Source organism: Kogia breviceps, chromosome 14, assembly GCF_026419965.1.
Source record: "Kogia breviceps isolate mKogBre1 chromosome 14, mKogBre1 haplotype 1, whole genome shotgun sequence".
In the NCBI taxonomy this organism is placed as follows: domain Eukaryota; kingdom Metazoa; phylum Chordata; class Mammalia; order Artiodactyla; family Physeteridae; genus Kogia; species Kogia breviceps.
The window spans coordinates 67118143-67145197 of record NC_081323.1 but is presented as its reverse complement, the minus strand read 5'-3'; positions in this window follow the sequence as shown (position 1 = coordinate 67145197).

The window sequence follows — 27055 nt, the reverse complement described above, 5'->3', positions numbered from 1 at the left end:
GAAGAAATCTGGGTGCAATGAGAAACAAGATTCAAAGCTATACTTTATGATGTCCCATTCTGTCTCTAAGCCCTGAAAGCCAGTGTGTGTGTATTTACTTGGTGGGGAAGAAGATTCAAGAAATCGTCATTTCAGGCAGCATGACAAATTCAGCCTCCAAGACCACCACCCTCAGAAATCAACCCCAAACCTGTTGCTTTCTTTTCTCATACACGCTTTGATGCTTGCCTTCCCAGCTCTAGAATTTTCTGGGTCATCACACACCTCTATTTCACGTTGCTTCATCTGAATAGCCACCATTGTCAATGAGTGAATTCAGGCTCCCAGCTGGGGGCCCCAGTGAGTCCATTTTTGAATAAGGACCTGTCTCCACATTGAATGTCTGATATACACAGCCTCTGAGCAAAGAGCTGGCAAGTGAGTTGAGTCAACCAAGTGGCTGATCTGTATAGGGCTTCCGATATGACACATATTTTCTCATTTCATCCTAACAACTCTGTGAGGGAGGAGGAGCTACCATCCCCATCTTACAGATGAGAACACTGAGTCTCAGAGAGGAGTCGTGATTTGCCCAGGGTTATATAGCAGCAAGTGGCCAAAACTGGTTTGGAGCCCAGTGTTCTGGTTGCGAGGAAGTTGCATTTGGTTCCTCTTTCTGAAGGGTGCCATTCATTGCGAACTTCAGGGTGGCTCACTTTGAAAAACGTGACTATAGTGTTTCCATAACACTTAGCAATAAGTAACTACAATTGACTCTGGCTCTCAGCCTTAGCCCACAAGTTTTGATGAGAAATTTAATATCAGTCACTCTTAGGGGACCCCTGCTCTCCCTCGGGGTTATACAAGAATCTTGGGACTTGTGAGGTGTTTAGAAAAGTGAAGTGAAGCTTGGTTTTGAATTCCCTGGGGATGTCATTGTTCATGGTGCTTTTTCAGCTGTGTCACGATGCCATGGAGATCTGGCCCTGGGTCATTTGTTCTGGATGATGCAGAGATGCCCCTCAGAGATTCATCTCCAATGGACCACAGACTCAGCGACAGATTTCCACTCTATACTCTTGACTCATCCATTACATTCATGAGCAGTCTTCACTGAGGCTTCCATCCCTTGCACAATCTCCATTCCCAGTCTCGCAGTCAAGCCATCCCAGCAGTGGATCACTTCCTCTCTGTTCTAACTCCACAACCATTCCCCTCTGTGCTGAGTGAGGGCGCCCAAACCTCCAGGACTCAAAAGCTCTGCTTGCCCTCTTAAGAGGCAGATACAATTTTTATCGTCCTCTCTTAAATTTTTATTATTTCGTATATTTTGAGGCATAGCTTACATAGGATAAAATGCACACATCTTAAGTATACAGCTCAGTGGATTTACACATGGGTGTATGCCTTATGTAACCACCATCCAGATCTGGTTATAGAACATTTTCATCATCTCAGTAAAATCCCTCATGACCTTTCTCCAGCCAGTGCCCCCACCTTGGATGTAACCACTGTCTGACCTTAATCACTATAGATTAGCTTTGCCTGTTTTTGCTATTTGTAAATTGGGTCATACAGTAGACACTCTTTTGTATCTAGCTTCTTTTGCTCAACATAATGTTTTTGAAAGTCACCCATGTCATTATGTTTTTCCATATTCATACTTTTAAATTGATGATATTACATTATATGAACATACCCCAATTATCTATTTTCCTATCAAAGACCTTGCATTTTTCCAATTTGGGACTATTATGAATTAAGCCTCTATGAACATTCTTGTACAAATTATTTGGTGGACATATGTACTTATTTATCTTGGATATAATTCTGGAATTTAAACTGCAGGGTCATCGGGTAGGGGTGTATTTAATTTTATTAGAAATAGATACAAGTTGTTTTCCAGAGTAACTGAAGTATTTTACATTCCCGCCAGCAATGTGTGGGAGTTCTGGTTGGTCCCCAGCCTTGCCAATATTTCTGTCATTCTTTTTTACTCTATCCCAGCCTACAGGTAAACAGGACATTGCTCATTTCTCCATCAGAGTTTTCTGCTACATTACAGTGACTGCTCCTACTGGTGACATACACCCCAAATTTTACAGTAATGATTTGTCATTTCTACTTGGGATTTCTCCCAACTGTCATGTCTCGTTCCTTATACACCATCTCAAACCTTACTTACTTTAGAACTGCTTGGAGAAGTGGAAAGGAATACAAATCAAGTAGCTATCTCCATTGAAATTCAAAGTAAAATGCATAGTTGAGAAGTAGGTACAAGAAGGGATTCATTTGGGGGCAGTCTGGTGTGGAAAATTCCACACCAGAATGGAAAATTCTAGGATTCTGGACTTAGATGGTCCTGTCCTTTACTGACTGTGTGGCCTTAGACAAATCATTTAATATGATTGACTTTCATATTCATTGACTATAAAATACAGATAGAGCAAATTAAATTCACAGACTAGGTACTTCCTCTTGAATACATTTCACATTTTAGTTTGTATCAGTCAGGATGAGCTGAGTTGTGCTGTGGTAACAAGCAACCTGCAAATCTCAATGGTTTAGCACAACAGAAGTTTATTTCTTACTCATGATCTATGTCTAACACTGGCTGATGGAGTTCTCTCACCAGTCACTCAGGAAACTAGACCCATGGAGATGCCACCTGGACATTGGGTTTTGCAAATGATAGCATTGAGTGCTCATTGGGATAAATTCAGGTTTTGAGTCCCTTAGTCAACAAATGTGTAATGAGGAGCTTCTGTAATAAACCTTGTTGATACAGAAACAGAAGATGCTTGCTTCCAGGAGCTCACAGTATAATAATAATGATAACAACAACAACAGTAACATTAATAGTAACAGTAGTTACAGAAGCCAAGAGTTATTAAGCCTGACACTGTATTAGGAGCTTATTTTATGCAGCAGGTATTTTCCCAGTTACAAAACTCAGATGGGTGAAAATGGAACTTTATTTTTCTCTAACTGAATTTAATTTCACTCTCAAGCACTCACTTCCACTATACACTGGAAAATTGAATTCGAGGAAATGAAATCACTTGTGGCTTATAAGTCAGTCTCTTTTGGATACTACTCAGTTGATCCAAGTTTCTCTCTCCAATTGCTTTCTGTCCTTCTCACCAGGGATGCCTGAAGGTGCTGGTGTGAAGTGGAGACTTAGCTTTGGGGCATGCCAGACCACGGGGAGAAGTGTCATCCTCTGCTGTCGCCACCTTGTGTAGTTGTGTATGCCTGTTGCTTGTACTGCTGCTGACCGTGTTTCTACAGTAACCTTTGGTTTTCAAGTCAAAGCATCCACATCCCTAACCCCCACCCATGAGGACATTTTTTGGTCTCCTGGTTCTCACAGCCACTTCTGAGCCTTTCTTAGGAGACTGAGAGCTCTCAACTGCTTTCCCCACACCACACTCATACGATAAGGATTTACAGGTCTGCCCTCACTTCTATCCACCCAGACAGTCCCCTCAGCCTCTCCTACTCTATGGCTTGGGTGCCATGTTGGACAAGGATCTTCTGTATAATTCTTACGGACTCCTGGGGAATGAGGCAGTGGCTTCTCTGCTCTGGGATTCCCCCAAACTCATCTATGGCTTTGTTCATCATCCTAGATTATATTCATTCTGTTTATCTAGAGTCAGCATGTACAATCCTAGTAGTTTCAAATGACCTTCAAAAAAAATCTCAAAAGATAGGCCCATCAGTGCTCCAGCTGAAGATGGAAAACAATCAATACTGCTTTGTAATCTGGATAATAACAATGTAAGTTCAGGACTGAAATAACAGCAAAGGCCTGAAGCTGGAATCGATATGAATTAGGATTCTCTGTCCATGTATCATTAAGGCTAATCAGTTGTTGGCTTTGAACAGAAGACTCAGACCTTGATTAGAGCTGTAAGTGGTAAGGAGTCAATTAAAATGTGTTTGGCTGCACTAGTGTGTTTGAATTTCAAATCATCTGAAATCCTGGTGTGGCCTAAATGGCTCTCATATGCAAAAGGTAGGAGTTGGAACAGACAGCTGGTCTCAAAGTTCTCTTCCAGCTGTGAAGGATTCTCTTTGGTAATAGGAAGGTAAACCGAATCTTAATTCATTCCTTGTTGACTTTAGTTGTTTATTTTGCATAAGGGAGGAAAAGCAGCCCGCGTTTGGTATTTAAGGAAAACATACATTTATAATTCATCTATATGCAGTCATATACATTATAACTGTGAGTCCCCTTAATAAGCAAGTGAGAATTTATAAGCTTGTTTTCACCCACCTCACTACCATTATTTATCTTATATTAGTGGCCTCTCTACCCAGTAGATTGCTCTAAGTTTATTAACATTTTTTTTTTTTTTTTTTTTTTTTTTTTGTGGTACACGGGCCTCTCACTGCTGTGGCCTCTCCCGTTGCGGAGCACAGGCTCCGGACGCGCAGGCTCAGCGGCCATGGCTCACGGGCCCAGCCGCTCCGCGGCACGTGGGATCTTCCCGGACCGGGGCACGAACCCGCGTCCCCTGCATCGGCAGGCGGACTCTCAACCACTGCGCCACCAGGGAAGCCCTGCTTTTCATATTGGTAGAGCCACAAACCACCTGGAAGGCACCCTTAAGAAAAATGATTTCTCTACTCACAGAACACTTCTGACGGCAGTGTGTCAGGATTTTCCCCACACCAGCCGGTTCCCAAATTCTCCAGACACCAACTAGGTGTCCTACAATTCATTTCTGATACTAGTTACCCAGAGTGAGAGTGGATCCCACAGATTGAAGGCTCCGTCCCACAAGACTGACCACCTCGCCCCCCAATTTAGATGCCAGTTGCAAGTCCCAGGTTGTCATCTGTCCTTCTGACCAACTGGCTATTAATTGGAGGTTCTCACACCTCACTCCTATATATAATGGCTCACAGAACTCAGAGATCCACTTTACTTACGTTCACTTGTTTATTATAAAGAATATCATAAAGGATACAAATGAATAGCCAGATGAAAATGCACACAGGGGGCTACCCTGGTGGCGCAGTGGTTGGGAATCCGCCTGCTGATTCAGGGGACACGGGTTCGTGCCCCGGTTCGGGAAGATCCCACATGCCGCGGAGTGGCTGGGCCCGTGAGCCATGGCCGCTGGGCCTGCGCATCCGGAGCCTGTGCTCTGCAACGGGAGAGGCCACGGCAGTGAGAGACCCGCGTACCGCAAAAAAAAAAAAAAAAAGAAAGAAAGAAAATGCACACAGGGTAGCATCTAGAAAGGTCCCGAGCACAGGAGCTTGTCCCTGAGGGGTTGGGGTGTACCACGCTCCTGACACGTGGCTGTGTTCCTTAACCAGGAAGCTCTTCAAGCCCCGTTGTTTAGGGATTTTCACGGAGGCTTCCTCACCTGAGCATGACCCATCATTAACTCATCGTCTTTGGAAGATGGGGGATGGGGCCGAAAGCTTGGTCTTTCTGGTGCCCCGCCCCCATCCTGAAGGTATCCAGGATCCCATCAAGAGTTTCCTCGTTAGAGCAAAAGATGTTTCCGTCACCCAGGCAATTCCAAGGGATTTAGGAGCTCTGTGTCAGGAACCGGGCGCAGAGACCAAATATATGTTTCTCACGGTGTCACACATCCCAACATTCTCCTCATAACAGCTAACATTTGTGAACAGGTACCGTATGTCAGGCACAGTGCCATGTACTTTGACATGAATATATCACTGAATCCTCATGATAATCTTTTGAGACAGGTCATCACTTTATAGATGGAGAAATGGAGGTTTAGGGAAGTGAAGTCATTCCCTCAAGGTCACGTAGCCAATAAATGAGAGATCTGGGATTTGAATCTTGCCTGCCCGGAGCACCCAAACTTAACCTCCACTTTGTCAACATAGTTCCACAGCCTTCAAAGCCCTCAACTTTTCACCAGCTAGCTCTGTTTGATGAGTTGAACCCCTACGTGGGTGATTCTGCAGTGTCAATACTCCACATGCTTTCTCTCCAAAGACTGGGGCTGCTTAGGTCATCTGCACAAATACATCCAGCCACAAATGCCAGTGAAACGCTGCCTTGTGCCTCCAAGCCCCTTCATGTCTCCCACTCAGCACAAAGGCTTCACGTGAGAGAGGATTTGCAAATGATGTCCACGTACACCTGCTGACACTCGTCATTTTTAATCGAGACGTTGTCTCCTGCTACCCAGCTTTGACACTCTGCTTACGCAGCCCTCTCTGGTATCCATACAACAGCGATTTTCTCTGTTAGCCAATTACCCTTCACTGAATGTTCCAGCACTCTCATGCCTGCAGAAAAAGTTTCTGGGGAAGGAGGCACTTTTCCCAGAGCCCAGATGGTGATGAATTGCCACCATGATGCTGTGTATTCACCTACACTGGGTAGATTTCCCTTTCCTGCTGAAAGAAGGGATCTCATTCTGCGGATACACTAATGATGTGTAATTATCATCACTGCAAGCCTTCTACACATCTGGGCTAATGGATCCAGCTTCCATGATGATTCTCATATTTTTTCCCAGTTCTGTACTTGAATAGTTCTGTGCTACCCCTGGTAGTGGGAACAGTTGTCTTCCAGGTAAATTTAAACATCCTGGCTTGATACACCTGGTTTATAACATGTGACGATAATAGCATCATCACACGTTTCAATCATATCTTTACTCCTCTTGGTTGAATAGTTAATTCAGTTTTGTTAAAACTCAAAGTCATCTTTAAAATAGCCCTGCCTGACAGAAATAGTAACGTCAGGAATTCATGAGCAATTGGACCCCAAGGTCAAAAAAAGGGAATGTGTAGTCAAACCTAGCCTTGCTTGTCACAGTGGAGTGGGGCTTGGGGAATTATTAAGCAGCCACCAGGAAAGGCAGAGGAGATCACGTTCTTTCCATACAAGTGCTTTTTCTCAATGCAAAATGCTCTTTGGAGTCTGTATGGGGTAGTTTCCACTCATTTCATATGGAGGAGGTATGCATCTAAGCCTCAGACTCAAGTGTGAAAGAAATACCACTTTTAATCTTCCTTATTTTAACTCAACTTTACCCTGAACTCTCAAACTTGGAGGTTGATAAAAAAAAATAATTTCAGTCAATACTGAGCTTCCTCATCCCTAGAGTTCATTTAGTATTTGTTGAGTTGAGTACTTATTTGTAGGAGACCCACTGCTGAGAAGCACTGGGCTGTGGACCTTCTGCTTCTATTTTAAGCTTGGAGCCCAAGACCCTTTGGTAGGGCTGAGGGTCCCTGAGCTTGGGGTCCAGCTTCCAGAGGGGGTCCTTATAGCCTGTCCTGATTTTCCAGGCATTGCTCCTACACAGGCCAAATTTTCTACTCTTCAGGGGACCCTCATTCTCCATTTTCACCCTCTTCCTATCTCTTGAGGGAATCCCTGACTCCTTCTGGCTGTTTCTCACTCCCCTGAATCTGGTAAAGCTACTTCATCCCTTCTTCACATGAAACTTTAACAGAATATGGTAAACTTTACTGACTGTAAAGACTCTGCAGTCTGCTCAGTAAAGATCCCTAAGCTCTCTTTGGAATGGAAAACCAAACAAACATACAGTGAAAAAGCCACAGATTAATAATTCAAAAAAATGTATCTACCACAGGTAGAAGAAAACAAACTCAAAACGTTAATTTCCTCCTATACTTTCTCTTGCAGTAGTGAACATACAGGGCTCAGATTCCATGGTAATTGGAACAAGAATCACAGAGCTGCATTCCATTTTTTAATTGGATCATTAGTACTTCTTCAACCATCTTATCTCATGGGTATCCACCCTGCCTTTTATGGCTGGGGTGGTCCCCCCAACCCCGGACCCCCCCTTAGATCTTAATTTTGCAAATAAGGACTGAGACGTGGCATTTAAGATCAGCCTCAGTTTGGCACTATGTTTCTCTCTCCATCTTTATTAGCAGACTCTGATTCTTTAAGCTCATTTGCATAATTCCCAACGTCATGGGTTTATTCAGGAGGCCCTTCGATGAAGGAATGAAGAAGATCCTCTCTACACCAAAGGGCTCTTCATTAAAATGCAGTGGAACATAGCACCTAGGAAAGCAGACTGTGTTGGTTGCTGGACCGCCTGGATTGAGTTCTGATCAGCCACTTCCTGCCTGTGTGACCCTCGGCAAGTTGCTTAACCACTCTGGGCCTCAGTTTCTCCATTTGCAAAGATGACAGGCATGTGGCAATAGCAGCTCCCTGATAGCACATAGTTCATGATTTGCCAATCTGAATTAATCCATGGAAGGCACTTAAACAGAGCCTGGTATGTACTCTTAGGCATTATTATCATCATCCTTTTCTTTTTATTAATGTAAACATTTTGTTGAAGAGTGACATACGTACAGAAAAGTGCCTGAGTCATTAAGGTAAAGCTCAGTAAGCTTCCGAAAGGGACTCATCTAAGTAAGCAGCACCCAGATCAGCAAACAAAGCATTAGGAGAATTCCAGAAGTACTTTCATGTCCATTTCTTGCCACTAACCCCTTACCCACAAGGGGTAACCACTATCCTGGCATCTAACAACTGCAGGTTTGTTTTTGCCTGTTTTTGAACTTGATATAAATGGAGTCATACAGGATGCACTATTTTTATTTGATTTATTTTGCTTAATATTTTTGTGAGTTTCATTCTCTCTTTTAGTTGGTAGAAATAATTCATTGTTCATTGCTGTGTAGTGTTCCATTTGGGGAATAATATGCAACAATATGTTTATCCATGTGGTACATGTTTGAGTTGTTTCTATATTTTGGCTGTGAAGTATAGCCATGTTATAGTACATTCTAATGCACACTTTTTGGCAGAATTTGCATATATATGCATTTTTATAGGTCCATATTTCAGTATGAAATTGCTGAGTCATAGGGTATGAATTTGTTCAACTTCAGCAGAAACTGCCAAACAGTTTCCAGTTGCTCCCACATCCTTACCAGCATTTGGTATTGTCCATCTTTCTCATTTTAGCCAAATTGGTGGCTGTGTAGTTGTATGACATTATATTTTATCCACCAAATATCTGATACAATATTTTATTTTTCCAATGTTTCATTTTGAAATGATTTCAAACTTATAGACAAGTTTCAAGACTAGTACAAATTATGTATGCTCTTCACCTGTATTTATCAACTGTTAATTTTCCATGTTTGCTTTTATTTTCTCTCTACATGTGTGTGTATATATATATATATATATACATGCATAGTGTTTTTTAAACATTTTGTTTCATATATCATGCCCCATTTACCATGAAATTCTTCAGAGTGTGTGTGCCAAGAACCATCTCTTAAGTCACAGCACAATAATCAAAATCAGAAAAAATTCAGTATTCACACAATATAATTATCTAATCTATAGACTTTATTATAATTTCACCAGACGTTCCTATAACACCCTTTATAGCATATTTTTTCATGTTCAGGATTCAACCCAGGATCATGCATTGCATTTAGTTTTCATGTCTCTGTCTTTACTCTGGAATGTTGCCTCAGTCTTTCTTTGTCTTTGGGATATTGACATGTTTTGAAAAGTGTTAAGAATGTCCATAGGGCTTCCCTGGTGGCGCAGTGGTTGAGAGCCCGCCTGTCAATGCAGGGGACACGGGTTCGTGCCTCGGTCCGGGAAGATCCCACATGCCGCGGAGTGGCTGGGCCCATTAGCCATGGCCGCTGAGCCTGCGCGTCCGGAGCCTGTGCCCCTCAACGGGAGAGGCCACAACAGTGAGAGGCCTGCGTACCGCAAAGAATGTCCATAAATTTTGGCTTATCAGATGTCTCCTGATTAGATTCAGGTTAATACATTTTTACCAGATTATTAAACAAGTGATGTTGTGTCCTTCTCGCTGATCATTCAGTTGGTGTAGGACATTAGTCTGTTCCACCACTATTGGTATTAACTTTGATCACTTGGTTAAAGGTTTCTCCATTATAAAATTACTTTTATGCCTTTGTAATTAATCAAGAATTTTAGGGCATATACTCTGAGGCTATGCAAGTATCCTGTACCTCATCAACCTTACACCCACTCCTTTTAGCATCTATTGGTGATTTGTGCCTGAATCAGTTATTACTATGATGGTTGCAAATGGTAATTTTCTAATTCCCTTATTCCTTCCTCATTAATTAGTTTGCATTCTACAGTAAATGCTTTCCTTTTCCTCAATTAATTAATCACCTCCTGAAGAAATAATGTCATTAGACTAACAAGAGCAACACCGTGATACATGCTGAGTTGTGGACACGGCAAAGGAAAGCTCACCAATAGAAGCAACATTTGAGCCTAAAAGGGGGCTGAAAGAGGACTAGAAAGAGTGAGGCAGTGGGAAGAGCAGGTCCAGAGGCTGGGAGTTAAAAGAGGGCCTGAGAGGCCTTCAGCCTGGTTGGAGTGTAGCAGGTGAGGGGATGTGGGTTGAGAGGGTGGAGGGTAAGCGTGGAACAGTCAGTCATTAAGATGAATTCAAGGGCTTCCCTGGTGGCGCAGTGGTTGCGAGTCCGCCTGCCGATGCAGGGGACACGGGTTCGTGCCTCGGTCCGGGAAGATCCCACATGCTGCGGAGCGGCTGGGCCCGTGAGCCATGTTCACTGGACCTGCGCGTCCGGAGCCCGCGCTCCGCAGCAGGAGGAGCCACAACAATGAGAGGCCTGCGTGCCACAAAAAAAAAAAAAAAAAAGATGAATTCAAACATTACACTGGATTTCCCTATTTGGAAGACCTTTCTCACCATGCCTGCCCTTTCATGTCAGGCCCAACTACATTCAAATTCCCCCCTCTTTCTTTTATCTATTGCTTTTCAACAAATAATCCCCAAATTTAGCAGCTTAAAACAGCAATGTTTTATTATTTTTCATGCCTCTGTGGATTTTGAATTGGAACAGGGCTCATCAGGGTGGCTCTTCTGGTCCATGTGGCATTGGCTGATGTCTTTCACTCAGCTGCCCTCTTGGCTGCCTAGGCTGTGATCAAATGTCCAAGAAGTTTCCCTCCCATTGCTGGGCACTTCAGTTCTCCTTCAACCATGACTCTCTCTGTGTGATATCTCATCATTCAGTAGTCCAGGCCAAGAGTCTCATATCATGGTGGCTGCTTCTAAGAGCAAAAGTGGAAGCTGCCAGGCCTCGTAAAAGCTAGTTCCATTTTCATTCTATTGATAAGTCACCAGGCAGCCTAGATTTCATTGGGAGGAGAAATGGTTTTCATCTCTTGATGGGTGAAGCAGCATGTACATACAAGCAGGGAAGGAATTGGTGGTGGCCATCTTTGAAGACTATCTATCATGCCACCTCTTCCAGGAAGTATTTCGTGACTTTTCCAGGCCACCTTCCTACCAATATATAACAACTATTGTTTTGGGCCTTAGTTAGGCTTATGTTATACAGTGCTTTATATTATTTCCAAATCATTCCAAGTATCGATATTTTAGCTTCCTTGATTCCCTAGACTATTAGTAGACCCTAATTTACTTGAATACAGTAATTAACTAATAAATTTGGGTAGGAATAATATCATGCCATTTATTGAATGACAACCATATGCTAGGCCTACACTAGATATTTTATGTCAATTATCTACTGTATCCTCTAAGGAATATATAAAAAATCTCTATTTTTTAAGAGAAAAAAAAACAGGATCCAGAAAGGAAACATAAATTGCTTAAGATTATCCCACAAATTTGGGTCAGTGTTAGCATTGATTCCCAGGTCTGTGTGATTCTAGAATTGTGTTGCAATTTCCCTACATGGAAAGTAGTCACTTACTGAGTAGTCACTATGTGCTTGGCCCTCTGCTTAGTGCTAGGCATCCAGAAATGCATAGGTTTCTGCCCTTGGTCTAATGGAGAAGGAGGATTTGTAAACAAATAATGACAACAAAATGTATAAAGGACAACATGTTAAATGCTAGAGTAGAGGTCTGAGACTCCAGACCTGGGGTCATCAACTCTGCCAGAGATAGTGCGGGGGGACGTGACAGTGTCAGAGACATTTGAACTGTGACTTGAAGGATAAATAGGCATTCACTAGGTAAAGGAGAATAAGTGGGGAGATTGACTGGAGATGAAGTTGAAGAAGCAGATTGGGTTCAGATTGTGAAGAAAAGGAAGCAAAGGAAATCAATGTTATTGAGTATCCTTTATCAGTGATCACCTGCCTTGTCCCACTGAATCCTAAAATATCTCTGAAAAGGTTCTTTTCTTTTCCCCATTCTTATAGATGGGGAACTGAAGTTCAGAGAGATCAATAAAATACCCAAGGTTCCATTAAGTAGTTTGGACTTTATCTTCTAGGTACCAGGGAGCCAACAGACATTTTCAAAACCAGAGCATGACCTGAGTTGATGGAGACATGAATGCTGGTGCCATACAGAAGTGATAAAGAGTGGGTAGAGGCTGGCAGTGTAGAAACCAGATTTAGGAGGCTCCTCCTAGTACCAGCTATGAATTGATGAGGACCTCGATGAATTTGATGGCAACAGGATGGAGAAGAGGGGCTGAATGTGAGTAGCATTTATGGGGTCTAGTTAATGGGATTGAAGGACTGATAGGACACAGAAAGGAAGGAAGAGCCAAGAACGATTCAAACCTTCCAGTTTGTGAAATAGAGTCACAGACGTAGAAAACAAACTTACGGTTACTGGGGGCAAAGGGACGGGGGAGGCATACATTGGGAGATTGGGATTGACACATACACACTACTATATATAAAATAGATAACTAGTAAGGACCTACTGCATAGCACAGGGAACTCTTCTCAATACTCTGTAGTGGCCTATATGGGAAAAGAATCTAAAAAAGAGTGGATACAGGTATATGTTTAACTGATTCACTTTGCCATACAGCAGAAACGAACATAACATTGTAAATCAACTATACTCCAATGCAAATTCAAACAAAACAAAACAAAAGCTTCCAGTTTGGAAAATTACATGGTTGATATTTTCATCAATGGAGACATGAAGGCGACAGAGCTCAGCAGTTAAGCAAACTCAGGGGTTTGTATCCTGGTTCTGTCCCTTACTTGCTTCATGACTTGATCTCTCTGAATCTCTCTTTTCCACACCTGAAAATGGGAATAACAGTATTACCGACCTCATTAGCTGCATTAAATAAGCCAACACACGAGCAGCGCTTAGCACAGAGCTCGGCTCATGGTAAGCACTTAATGAATATCAACTATTTGTTCATTCAGTGGATATCTGTCGAGCAATTTCCACTTTCCTAGGTTCTGGGGATTCAGACTATAAATAAAATAGTCAAAGTTCTTTCATTCATGAAGATTACATTCTTGAGGGCAACATGAGAACACAATAATACAAAAGCTAACTGCAGAGAATGTGAAATACATGAAAAAAAAAAAAAAAAAAGAGCCAAAAGGGCTAAAAGATAAAACACAGTTGTCAGGGAAACTCTAGATGGGAAATAGTTCTTAACTGTAGATGACTTGTTCCATCCCCTCCCCAGGGGACATTTGGCTATATCTTGAGATATTTTGGGCAGTCACAACTTGCAGGGAAGTGCTAAGGGCATCTAGTGGGTGGAGGCCAGGGAAGCTGCTAAGCCTCCCACAATGCACAAGACAGTCCGCACAAGAGACAGTGATCTGGCCCCAGATGCCAATAGCCCTGAGGTTGGGCAACTCTGAGAAAATGTCATGAGAGAAAGTCTTTCCGAGGAGAGTGTATTTGATCTGGGAGCTCAAGGATGAGGAGGAGGAACCAGTCTTGAGAACAGCTGACCCTAGAGCATTTTAAGCAGAGGAAACAACAGCATCTGCAAAGTCCAGAGGAGGGAAAGGGCATTGTGCATGGAAAGATCCGAAAAAAGGCCAGGTGGCTGGTAAACTGATAAACGGGAGATAATCTCGGCATTAGCCGAGATTAGAGAAGAAGTTAGCCGCCCGATCATACAAGATCTTAAAGAGTTTGTCTTTTATTCTAAGGATACACACCTGTTCAGGTTTACATTTCATGCTGTAAAAGGCTCACGCTGGCTCCATGTGGATTGGGGGGGGCAGGGAAAGGAGGCTGCAGTAACTCCTCACGAGATGATGACACCGAGAGTTTTATCAGTGGGGGTGGAGAGAAAGGAACAGAGCAGAGACACATTCTGGAAGCAGAACAGATGGCACTTAAGAGACACTGGATCTTAGAGGTGAGGAGGAGAGAGGGAAATCAAGGACTACTGCTAAGAGTTTGCTGGAGGCGCTGAGTGGGTGGCGGTGTGTTAACGGAGTTGGAAAGATCAGATCAGAAGGAACAGGTTCGGGTGGTGGGAGCTGGGGGGTCATTTGGGGCTTGCAGGTCTGAAATGCTGATTCTCTATCCAAATGAAGATGTAGGTACACAACTCAATACACGAGTTTGGAGCTATAGGGGGAGGTCAGGGCTGGCTAAATACCTTCCACTACCATTATATGTTATACATTATAACATATTTGATGGTACAGTTCTGTCTTTCTGAAGTCTCCCTCTGTATCATCCTGCATGCAGATGTCTGAAGTCTCGCGGAGGCATTTTCTCAGAATCACTGCCAAGTCCAACACTGTCGTATTTCTAAAGTGTCACATCCTCCGTGCCCCTCTGAATCAAGTCACACTTTTAATTAAGTTTCCACTTACAACCTCAAGTAAAGGGAAAAATATACCCTAAGGAATTGATCCCTGCCTGCAAAGCACCGGAATTTTCAGTGCTACCCTCTCTGCTTCTCTCTCTCTCTCTCTCTCTCTCTCTAGGTCTTGGATCTGCCAAAAACATTTTTATACTCGATTCCTAATTGGCTCTGGAAATGGGGGCCTTGTGCTAGAGTACATTTAGAAAGCACTGTTCTCAAGAAGTGGAGTCTTCACAGACAATACGATCTATTGACTGAAATGCAGCAGGAGGGTCATTGGAGTTGGGGAAATACCTTAAAGAATTGACTCAGGAGACCCGTGTCCTCGGCTTGCTCTGACCACGTGTCAGCTGTGTGACCTCGGGCTTTCTGTTCTTCATTTGTAAAGATGGAAGATGGTAATCCCTAGCTCATTCGAGTCTTTGTGGAAATTGGACGAGGTGGTGTGTCTAAGGTCTGGAAAGCGTTCTGCACATTTTACAAAATCCATCACTTCTCACCACCTCCACGGATACCACCCTAGCCCACACCCCCGTCGTGGATCACCCCCACTGCTGCAGTGGCCTCCTGACTCTCTCTCTCTCTCTGTTTCTGCCCCTGCCCCCTCACTGTCTATTCTTAACACAGCCAGAGTGATGTTACAAAAATATGTCACACCACGTCACCTCTCTGCTCAAAACCCTCCTGCAACTTCACATCCCACTCACGGTGAAATCCAGAGTCCGCAGGGCGCCACTCCCCACTTTCCTGTCTGATTTCATCACCTGTTCTCACCCTCCGCTCAATCTACTTCAGCCACACAGCCTTCCTGATATTCCTGGAACTCGCCGAGGAGAATCCCACCCCGGGGTCTTTGCACTTGCTGCTTCCTCTGGCTGGCAAGCCCTTCTGTCAGGTAGCCACATGCTTCCCCCTTCATCCCTGCCCTATCTTTATTCAAACGCCTCCTTCCGAGGAAGGCTCTACCTAATAAGCACCTTAACACAGAATGCTCCTCCCCACTCCCCCCTGGCCCACATTTTCTGCATCTCTCTTCCACGCTTTAATTCACAGTATCTTACGTTTTCTTCTGTGTATTGTCTGTATTCACCCAGTGGAAAATAAGTTGAGTGAGTGTGGAGATTTGGGGGGGGGTGTCCTGTTTTGTTCCGTAGGGTATTCTCCATGCCCAGAATAAGGCCTGACACATAGAGATAGATATTTATTTAGATAGTTATTGCCCAATAGATACTTCCTCTGAGAAGAATGGACAGATGAGGAAATGGAGAGACATAATATGAAAATAATTTACCCCAAACTGCAGATCTAGTGTGTGGCAGAGCAGAATTAACATGAGAGTTTAACATGAGAGAAGACTGTGTTATCACCTAGATTCCTTCATTTCCTCATGTCTTGACTGTTTTCCTCCCAAGTCAAGTGAGAAGCAAAAGAAATGTATGCACCCATCTTAGTCCATTTGGGCTGTTACAAACAACAGAAATTTATTTCTGACTATTCTGGAGGCTGCGAATTGAAAATTGGACTTAAGATTAAGGCGCCTGGCAGATTCAGTGTCTGGTGAGAGCTCACTTCCTGGTTCAAAGTTGGCCATCTTCTCCCTGTCCTCACGTGGGCAAGGGAGCTCTCCGGGGTCCCTTTTATAAAGGCACTAACACCATTCATGAGGGCTCCACCCTCATGAGCTCATCACCACCCAAAAGGCCCCACCTCTTAATATCACACTGGAAGTTAGGCTTCAACATTTGAATGTTGAGGGCAGACAAACATTCAGCCTACAGCAGCACCTTCCCCTCAGAAAGTGAAACTCCTGTCCAGACGTATCCAGGGATCCAATGAGGCTGTGTGAGGGGGTACTGTATACAGACACCTTCGGTGCCCAGACCAGCACCCCCTTGGCTGACCTGATTTCAGATGTGGACAGCTGTGTACATGCTCCAGATGTCTCACCTCAGGTACAAACTACAGGTGTCTCCCCCCTCTTCCAACCCCCTGCTTTCTCTGATCAAGGGACTCAGCGCCTGCACAGAATTTACCTGGCTGCGTGCAGGAGGTCAAGTCCCTGGCCACTAGCCCTCAACCAATGGGCATCGGGGGAGAAATGTCCCAGGTCCATGCTTCCTGGGATGAATCTGAGGCACAGTCTACATGGGTCCTCAGAGGGTCTTTGCACGATTGCACCCTGCTTGCCCACCGTGATAACAGCTCTACTCTGCTGCCCGTCCCTCCTTCTCCACCTCACTCTCTCCTCTCACTTCTCCTGCCTCCTAAGTCGCCTCCCAAGCATGTTTCCTGCATCCATGCCCATGTCTCAGGCTCTGCTTTCAGGGGAACCCAATCTAAGAGGGTGTCTGCAAAGGGGAGCTCAGGAGTTGAAATGAGACAGAACTGGCTTCAAATTCAATTTCTGCCACTTGCCCCTGTGCCCCTGGGCATCATCCTTAACTTCCTTGCACCTCCCCAGCGAGTGGAGATACTAATATGCACCCTACCTGCTTGTCAGGAGGAGGAAGGCATGCATGTAATTGCCTATCCTAGTGCCTGGCACAGCATAGGCTATCAAAAAATGGAAGCTGATATTATGATGTGACTGACGTATTTTTTATTACCCGTCTTTGTCATTCCAGGCAAGAGATGAGGACAAGGAAAGGGCAGGATGGAGGTACAGTCCTGGGGGAGGAGGAGGAGGGACCCTAGCGTCCTCATGTTCCAAAGCTGCCACCGTAGAGGGGAGCGCCCTTTTCCTTTCCCTGGAGACCTAAGGTCTCATCAATCTTTCAGTAAATACGCTTCTGACATATTCCATCAACCCAGTGTTTTAATGTGTCTCATATTTATAATTAACACTCACACGGAGTTTTCAACGTGGCAGAAACTAGTGTATGTTCTCGACATTGTAATATGTTCTTTATCCCTATTGCACAGATGAGGTGTGTGAGGTCCAGAGAGGCTGGCCAACCTTTGCAAGGTCACACAGCTAGGAAAGAGCAAAGCTGAATTTGGACCTCGCTGGTCTGCTATATTGCCTCTTTGCACAAGATCAGCAGAGCCTAAGAAGCAATTGGCTGCCATCCCAGCAGACTAGGGGAAAAGAGACATCATTTCCTTATTTGGTGACCTAATAAAGGATGCATTTAGCATAAAGCAGTGGTCCAGAAACTCCAATCTTCTCTCCTCTCTGCAACTTTTCACCCAAGATTTTTACCTCTGCTCAAACACTTCAGCCTCCAACTTCTTTCCCTGGCTAGCTGAATCTCCCTGCAAATAACAAGACTATGATATTCCTGTTGAAGAGAAGACTGTAGTCTTATAGAAGCTGAATGGCAGGAACCACGGAGCTTAAATGATCAGGCTTGTGATGGCTCCACTATCAGGCAGGTGGGGAGAGCGCACCAGATGGAGGAAGCCCACTTCCAGGAGCTCTTGAGCCTCTTTTTGTCAACGTCGACTTACATGATAGATTTGAAGTGGAAAACGGGAATTCAAAATTATAGACAAAAATGGCAGTTAGTTTAACAAAAGCAAAAAGATGGGGTTAAAAAAACCTAATGTTTTGCTAAGTAAGTCAGTGCTGGGAACAGTTTTACCAGGAAATAAAAATAAACTCTAGTTTATATGCATCATGGAATAGGTTACGTCTTTTCTCCTGTGTGTTTATGGCTGTGTTAGGGCAAGAGCTGTACCAAGACCAGCTGGAGGCACTGCATGGGGATTAGAGATGCAGGATGTGAAGTCAAATGGCCTGAGTTCAAATCCTGACTCTTACCAGCTGTGAAGTCTTAAGCAGGTTTGGAATCCTCTCTAAACCTCAGTTTTTGCATCTTATAATTAGCCTTTTGCATAGGTAATCATCTAATCAGCACAGTACCGAGCACGTGGTAGACTCTCAGTAAGTGATAACTATTATGATGACAAATTTATAAAACGGGTGAAATCTTGTACCTGGTTTCGAAGATGTAGACACACAGAAGGGATGACCGGATCTGGTTCTCTGATGAGACTTTTAAAAGTTGATGACAAAATGAAGAAACGATTAACAGCAATGATTAGAACCACCTCAAAAATAATCTGAACAGGAGGCCATTGAATTTACTAATTGTTTTTCCTACTGAAGACTGTAGCATAATTGTTCACATCATTGATCCTGACTTCAAACAAACAAGGCTTTAATTTTCACTTTATTTACTAACCTTGGGCAGCTACTTAATCACTCTGAAACTTGGTTTTCTTATCTGTAAACAGGGGTAATCATAGTTCCAAACTCGTGAGGTTTTTTCTGAGGATTAACTGAGATAATGTATGGAAAGCACTTTGCACAACAACCAATAACTTTTATCAGTAATTATTATAAATATGTATATGTGCATGTGTTCATAAATGCTTATAGCATGTAAAATTTTTTTGTTTGTTTTTTACCCAACAGAATCAATTTTACTGGTTCTTTTGAGTGTCTGGGTGATGGAAACCAATAAGCTAACTCCAATCAATTGTCAGTGTCTGGGTTACCATGGTGTCGGGAAAGATTCTGAGGTCACATCTGGGATCAGTAGGAGAGTGCCCTGATTGATTACTGATGTCTGCCACTGGCATGGAGGTGGAGAGTGGCAATGTTTTTTTAAATCACATGTTGGTCTTATGGAATCTAGATTGTGGCCTTCTACTCATTTGCACTAAGAAAAACTCTATTATCTTTGAAGCTGAGATACGATTTTCTTTCGATATCTCTCAGAAAGACTAAAGTTATTCTACCAACACTTACTGAGTGCCAACTCTGACAAAGCATCTGCCAGATGCCGGAGTTACAGAATTGAATAAGACATCCTCCCTTGTCCTCAGGGAGCTCAAGTTCTGATAGAGGAGACATACAAGTAGACAGGAACCTTTGCTGGGGAGAGAAGTGGTCCCAGAGAGGATCTGGTGGGAGGGATCGCTGTGATGCGTGGAGGATAGAGCAGTTCATCCTGTGTGAAGCCAATTGGGCCAGGAACAGGGGTTGGAATTGGGGCTTGAAGAGTGCATGGGAGTTGCCCTGGGATAAGGTGAGAAGGGCATGGGAGTGTGAGCGTGTGTTTGGGAAGGACGCCTGCTGGTTGGGGTGGTGGCTGCAGCTGGAAATGGGGGAAAGACCTCTTAGAAAGGGAGTTAGGGCCACTTACAGAGAGGCCTGGGTTCGGGACCAGGGCAGATTCTCCCTACGTCCTTATTTGATTGGCTCCAGGTGGCTCCAGCGAGTGGAGCGAGCCCAACAAGTTCTTCTTCTTCCTTACCTCCTCTGATTTCCAGTTTGACTCAAACCCTCTCTCTTTCTCCTCTAATTTTTCCCTCCTCTTTCTCCAGCCTCACATCTCCATCTCTTTCTTTCCTCTTCTCTCTCTCCCTCTCTCATCTCTCCCCCCATATCTCTCTCCCAAGTGTGTCCAGTTCCTCTCCATCTCCCTCCTCTCTCCCCCATCTCCCTTTCTCAGCTCTCTCCCAACCATTTCTTCCCCATCTCTCTTTTTTTCCATCCCATCTCTCTCTCTTTCTCCATGACTTCCTCCCCTCCCATTTCTCTCCCTCTCTCTTCCTCCATTCCTCTGGCTTCCTCTCCCTTCCTCTCCCCATGCCTCCCTCTGTCTCTCTGTCTCTCTGTCTCTCTCTCTCTCTCTCTCTGTCTCTTTGTCTTGGGATGTGCATTTTGGATCTCTTTCTACCTCTGACAAGTTCTTCTTTGGATCCGTGCTGTATCATTTTCCTTAGCAGGTGAGATTCTCTGGCATTTCTAAGTCTATTTTAAACACTTTGTAAGGCTTGATTTAAAGGAAAATCTGATTTTCACAGTTTGTGCGTTGGTGCCTCAGGGGACTCTTAGTTTGATTATGTCCTGGAAAGTTTGTGACACAGCTCAGGCTCTGGGAGCCCGGAGAGGGGTGGGCCGGTGTGCTGTGTCAGCTGCTTCCTACTGGATCATGGAGGGTTCTTAGGGGCCCAAGAGCCTCTGGGTCCCTCACGATACAGCGCCTGCCATGTGTTTTCCCCCAACTTTAACATGCATATGAATCACCTGGGATCTTGTTAAAATGCAGGTTCTGATTTAGCAGGACTGGGGCAGGGCCTAGGATTCTGCATTTCTCACAAGCTCCCAGGTGATACTGATACTGCGGGTCTATGGACTACATTTTGAGTAGCCAGGATGTCGTGCATGTGTCATTTAGAATGTTTCTTCTGCCACAAAGCACTCTAATTTCCACTTGGCAGACGGAGTTGCCCCACCTCTGTGCTCCCACAGAACCCACAGAGTCTACTGTCGTATTTCCAAAGGGCCTCTTCCCATTTTAGAGTCTAACAATCTCTGTCCTTGTCACTCTTCCATTAGACCGAATGCTACTCTGGGCTTGCCATGGAAGAATGAGTAAACAAAAAGAACATTCCAGGGCTTCCCTGGTGGCGCAGTGGTTGAGAGTCCGCCTGCCGATGCAGGGGACGCGGGTTCGTGCCTCCCGGTCCGGGAGGATCCCACAAGCCGCGGAGCGGCTGGGCCCGTGAGCCATGGCCGCTGAGCCTGCGCGTCCGGAGCCTGTGCTCTGCAATGGGCCACAGCAGTGAGAGGCCCGCGTACCGCAAAAAAAAAAAAAAAAAAAAAAAGAACATTCCAGGCCAGTAACTATAAAAAGCAGTGGCTTTGCATTGATGGGTCACAATTCTGGCCTCGCCCAGTAGGAACGGGCTGCCCTGGGATCCTTTGAAACCCTGGACCGGCCCCACATGCAGGAGATTTGACGTTTCCTCACTAGGCTTCAGGTGAGCTAGGGAATCTGTGTAACTTCCTCCATTTTTTGTAATTGATCTCATTGTGTTCAACATCCTCACCTCTGGGATGCCTGGGATAGGAGTTCTAGAGGTACTGGTTTTACATCACTTTTTCAAGCTAACTCAGTCTTGGCAAAGCATCAGTCAACAGTCAAAGCCCTCTGGGGTGGTTGTCTCCTCTCTCCTGGGCTCTTTCTCCTCCATCTCTCGAAGGTGGTGTCTGCCCTCATGAAGGTCAGGTGTTTCAAAGCCAAGGAGAAGTGGTCTCTGTCCATGTGCTGTTCCCTGTCCTCTCTGGCTGCCACTGTGGGATTCTGGGTCTTGTCTTGGCCCTGCGTGTCCTGTGCTTGTGTCCACTGCAGAGTGACCGCTGTGATGGTTAATGTTATGTGTCAACTTGACTGGTCTAAGGGATGCCCAGATAGCTGGTCAAAAATTATGTCTGGGTGTGTCTGTTATGGTGTTTCTGGAAGAAGTTAGCATTTGTTTTTGTTTTTTTTTAAATTTTATTGTTGTATAGTTGATTTACAGTGTTCTGTTAGTTTCTTCTGTACAGCAAAGTGACTCAGTTATATTAATACATATATATATTCTTTTTCATATTCTTTTCCATTATGGTTTGTCACAGGATATTGAATATAGTTCCCTGTGCTATACACTAGGACCTTGTTGTTTATCCATCCTATATATAATAGTTTGCCTCTGCTAGTTCCAAACTCCCAATCCTTCCCTCCCTTATCCCCTCTCCCTCTTGGCAACCACAAGTCTGTTCTCTATGTCTGTGAGTCTGTTTCTGTTTCATAGATATGTTGATTTGTATCATATTTTAGAGTCCGCATATAAGTGATATCATCTGATATTTGTCTTTCTCTTTCTCACTTATTTCGCTTAGTATGATAATTTCTAGGTCTATCCATGTTGCTGTAAGAAGTTAGCATTTGAACTGGTACACTGAGTAAAGAGATCCACCCTCACTTACACAAATGAGCATCACCCAATCTACTGAGAGCCTGAATAGAAGAAAAAGGCAGAGGAAGGGGAGATTTGCTCTCTCTGCTTAAGCTGGGACATCCATATTTTTCTACTCTTGGACATTGGTGTTGCTGGTTTTGGGGCCTTCAGACTTGGACCGAGACTTAGACCATCGACTTCCCTGGTTCTCAGGCCTTTGGACTCAGATTGAGTTACACCACCAGCTTTCTTGGTTCTTCAGCTTGCAGATGGCAGATTATGGGACTTCTTAGCCTCTGTCATCATATGGGCAATTCCTATAATAAATCAATCTCTCTCTCTCTCTTCATATATATATATATACACACACACACACACACAGTGTTCTCCAGAGAAACAGAACCTGTATATATCCTATAGATATATCTCCTATTGGTTTTGTTTCTCTGGAGAAATATATATATATATATTGAGAGAGCAAGAGAGGGAGAAAGAGAAAGAGAAACTATTGTCTCATTCATTATGGGCATTGAGAGCCTATTTGGGGAGTCAAAAACTGGACATTGCTCCTTTCTCTTTGTGTTTCTGCCATAACTATCCCAATCTTTCCTTTCCAGGGCAGTGGGTGCTCTGGCTGAGGAAAAGGGACATTCATATAGTTCAGAAACGATTGTAGTTCTATCTGGGGCAATGACTAGAGCAGAGTAGCTGATCCATAAACATGATGCCTTCCGATCACTGCAGAAGATACGAGAGAGAGAGCTTCAGCGTCTAGAAACTTTGATTGGACATGAAACCCATCCAAATGGCATGAGATATTCTGAAGAACCACCTCTTCTGTGGCAGGAAATAAGTTCTGTCTCAGAGACTGAAGCCTAGATCTTGAGAAAAGGGCCTCAAAGCACGACAGCATGGAGATGTGGCCAAGCTGCTCTGGGACTGCAGGGCAGCTGGTTCCTCAGCAATGCATCCCCGACCCACCTTTATTTGACATTCAGCTGCTCATTTGGGAAGAGCCTCCTTTTCTCGCCATGGCTGCAGCCAGCAGACATCATTTGTCTTTGATAATCACTCTTTACCCTCTTGTTTCTAATTCCTACTTCCTTGGAGGCAGAGCCAGCAGGCAGCCCTCATGGTTTCTCGATTCTCCAGCTGGCATTTCTGAAGGACACTGTGCGCCCACTTCGCTTCCGCTGCCTTCTAACCCTCCGCTAAGTTCATGGCTCGTGAATGAATGAGCAGCAACATTTCCCTGGCCGCGTGGGCTCCCCGCTGTCGCCGGCAACGGGCACTCACCATCACCAGGGAGCAGGTGTTCCGAGAAGCCCGAACGAGCTGTGGCTGCTGAGGCAGACGCTGGGCTTGACTCTGCAAGCTTCAACTCAGAACATTGAGCTGATCCTCCAGGAAACAGGTTGTGCAAATCTCTCTTCCCCCTCTCTGGGCTCATGCATATTCATTAGTAGAACAACTCCAGGCCGAAGATAATGATTCATGCAGGAAGTGCCGTTCTGAACATTATTATCTGGGAGTGACAAATCAATTTCTAATTCAACACGTGTATTGGATAAATAGATCACACGAAATTTAAAGTCAAAAACATCCTTTGGAGTCATGCGACTTCTGTTGCAATGTAGCGTAAAATGATAGAGGAAGAAATCTCCCCACCGGTGGGCTGTGCGTAGCTGTTCCCTTCAGAGCAAAGGAGAAATGAAAGGGGCTGAGATTTCAAACACTGCTTGAGTCTACAATAGAAGCCAACAATAATGACTGAGAATGAGACAACAATGACAACAGCAAAGAGCCAGCCACTGGCATGAGCTCTACCACTGTTTCGAGTTATTACTTGCAGATGAGCAGAATCCTCCTTTTCTTTCCCCAGGCTGGTAACAAAAATGGAGTGGAGGCCAGTTGGGTTCATTGGATGCCCAATATGAATCAGAGGGCAATAAATGCAAGGCAAGACTGAAGAGAGGGTGGTGGAATTGATTTGAGCTGCATTTCAACACCAGTTTCATGTTGAAGTGTTAATTTATAGCAGGATAATGTGATAGCTACACTATCTGCCCGTCTGCAAAGATTGGCCACTTCCAGCTTGTCACAGCTGACAGTCAAGCATAATATGGCTACTGTCAAGGAGTGGCAGCTCTTTGAAGACTAAATCTTAAGCCAATTCCTTAAAGTTCTGTATTCCCTTCATCACGGCCACCCCACCCCCAATCCCTTTTCTTTCCAAGTGATAGAATAAACCGACTTCCCTTTCCCCCATCTACTGTAGCATTCATCCAAAGCCCATGGCAAACTCATAGTCTTCTAGAGCCTAGATAGCTACTCTTGGGTTTTGTGGGGGTTTTTTTTTTTGAGCTAATAATGACATTTTAGAATATTTATAGGTTCCAGGTACTGTGATAAAGCATATGCCCTCATTAAATTCTCACAACAATCTATGACAAAAGTGCTAATATCCCCAACTTACTGATGAGGAAACTGAGGCTCTGGAGAGGCCAAGTGACTTGCCCAAGTTCATGCAGCCCATGATTGGTGGAGGCTGGAATAGAGGCCAGGTCTGCGTGACTTTGGAGACCACACTTTTTACCACAAAAACTATGTAGCTCTAATGTTGGGGAGGGGTATGTTTTTAATGACGAGTATACAAATCTTGACCAAGTGGAACCCTGGTGAAGGATCTACTTGAGACCTGGACAATCAGGTCCCCTGGCCTCTTTCAGCTGCTTCCCATCTGTGGGACGAGGTGATGATGGGGGCCAAGGAGATGTGGTTATCTTAGATCCATAGTCTTGCTACATCATGCTCTGGAGAGCTAGGCTTGCAATCTCACAGCTCAAGCTCAGCAGAAAAGCTTTTGTTTTTCTGTCTCAACTCTGATTAAGTCACCTGCCCCCAGTAAAACAATCACCAAGGCCCAGGGATATGGTGCTCTGATTGGCCAGGCTGAGTCACATGCTTCCTGTTGGAGTTGAGGATGGCATCACCTGAGTGATGCGGTCTGAGAACACAAGGTGGTCCCTCTCAGGACAACTGGGGTGTCATGACCAGAAGTAGGAGAAAGAGATGCTGACCACACAAAACCAAAAAATGCCCACCACACTTGTCAAACCTCACTATCTCCCATCTTCTCTGGGTTCTGAAGGTTATAGGAGAGAGAGAGAGAGTGATTTGAGGAGAGACACAGAGGGAATGGAAGATAAGAGGGAAAGATAGAAGGATCCTTACAGAGAGGTTTGCTCAGAAATGGAAACACAGAACTAGAGAAGAACCAGAAAGATTTCCCTTCAACTCCTCAAGAGAGAGAACATATAGAAAGAAATGTTTTTTTGTTTGTTTGTTTTTGCAGTACGCGGGCCTCTCACTGTTGTGGCCTCTCCCGTTGCGGAGCACAGGCTCCGGACGCGCAGGCTCAGCGGCCATGGCTCACGGGCCCAGCCGCTCCACGGCATGTGGAATCTTCCCAGACTGGGGCACGAACCCGTGTCCCCTGCATCGGCAGGCAGACTCTCAACCACTGCACCACCAGGGAAGCCTGGAAGAAATGTTTTAATAGCCCAACCCTATATAACCAGACAAAACTATACAAAAAGATACATGCACCTCTATGTTCATAGCAGCACTATTCAAAATAGCCAAGACATGGAAACAACCTAAATGTCCATTGACAGATGAATGGATAAAGAAGAGGTGGTACATATATACAATGGAATACCATTTAGCCATGAAAAAGAACCAAATAATGCCATTTGCAGCAGCAACATGGATGCAACTAGAGATTGTCATACTAAGTGAGGTAAGTCAGAAAGAGAAAGACAAATACCATATGTGGATAGACCTGGAGTCTGTCATAAGTAAGTCAGAAGGAGAAAAACAAATACCGTATGCTAACACATATATATGGAATCTAAGAAAAAAAAATGTCATGAAGAGATTAGTGGTAGGACAGGAATAAAACACAGACCTACTAGAGCATGGACTTGAGGATATGGGGAGAGGGAAGGGTAAGCTGTGACGAAGTGAGAGAGTGGCATGGACATATATACACTACCAAATGTAAATTAGATAGCTAGTGGGAAGCTGCCGCATAGCGCAGGGAGATCACCTCTGTGCTTTGTGACCACCTAGATGGGTGGGAGGGAGGGTGACACAAGAGGGAAGAGATATGGGAACATATGTATATGTATAACTGATTCACTTTGTTGTAAAGCAGAAACTAACACACCACTGTAAAACAGTTATACTCCAATAAAAATGTTAAAAAAAAAGAACAAAAAACATGTGGCAGGGCTTCCCTGGTGGTGCAATGGTTAAGAATCCGCCTGCCAATGCAGGGGTAATGGGTTCGAGCCCTTGTCTTGGAAGATCCCACATGCTGCAGAGCAACTAAGTCCATGCGCCACGACTACTGAAGCCTGCACTCTAGAGCCCGCGAGCCACAGCTACTGAGCCTGTGTGCCATAATTACTGAAGCCTGCATGCCTAGAGCCCGTGCTCTGCAACAAGGGAAGCCACTGCAATGAGAAGCCCACGCACCGCAGTGAAGAGTAGCCCCCGCTCGCCACAACTAAAAGAAAGCCCGCGTGCAGCAACAAGGACCCAACACAGCCAAAAATAAATAAATAAATAAATAAATTTATAAAAATACGTGGCAGGAAGCAGAAAAAGAATTAAGAAAGAGATGAGTTGAGCAATTCATATTATAACAGGTCACCTCCAGCTCATCTAAGAAT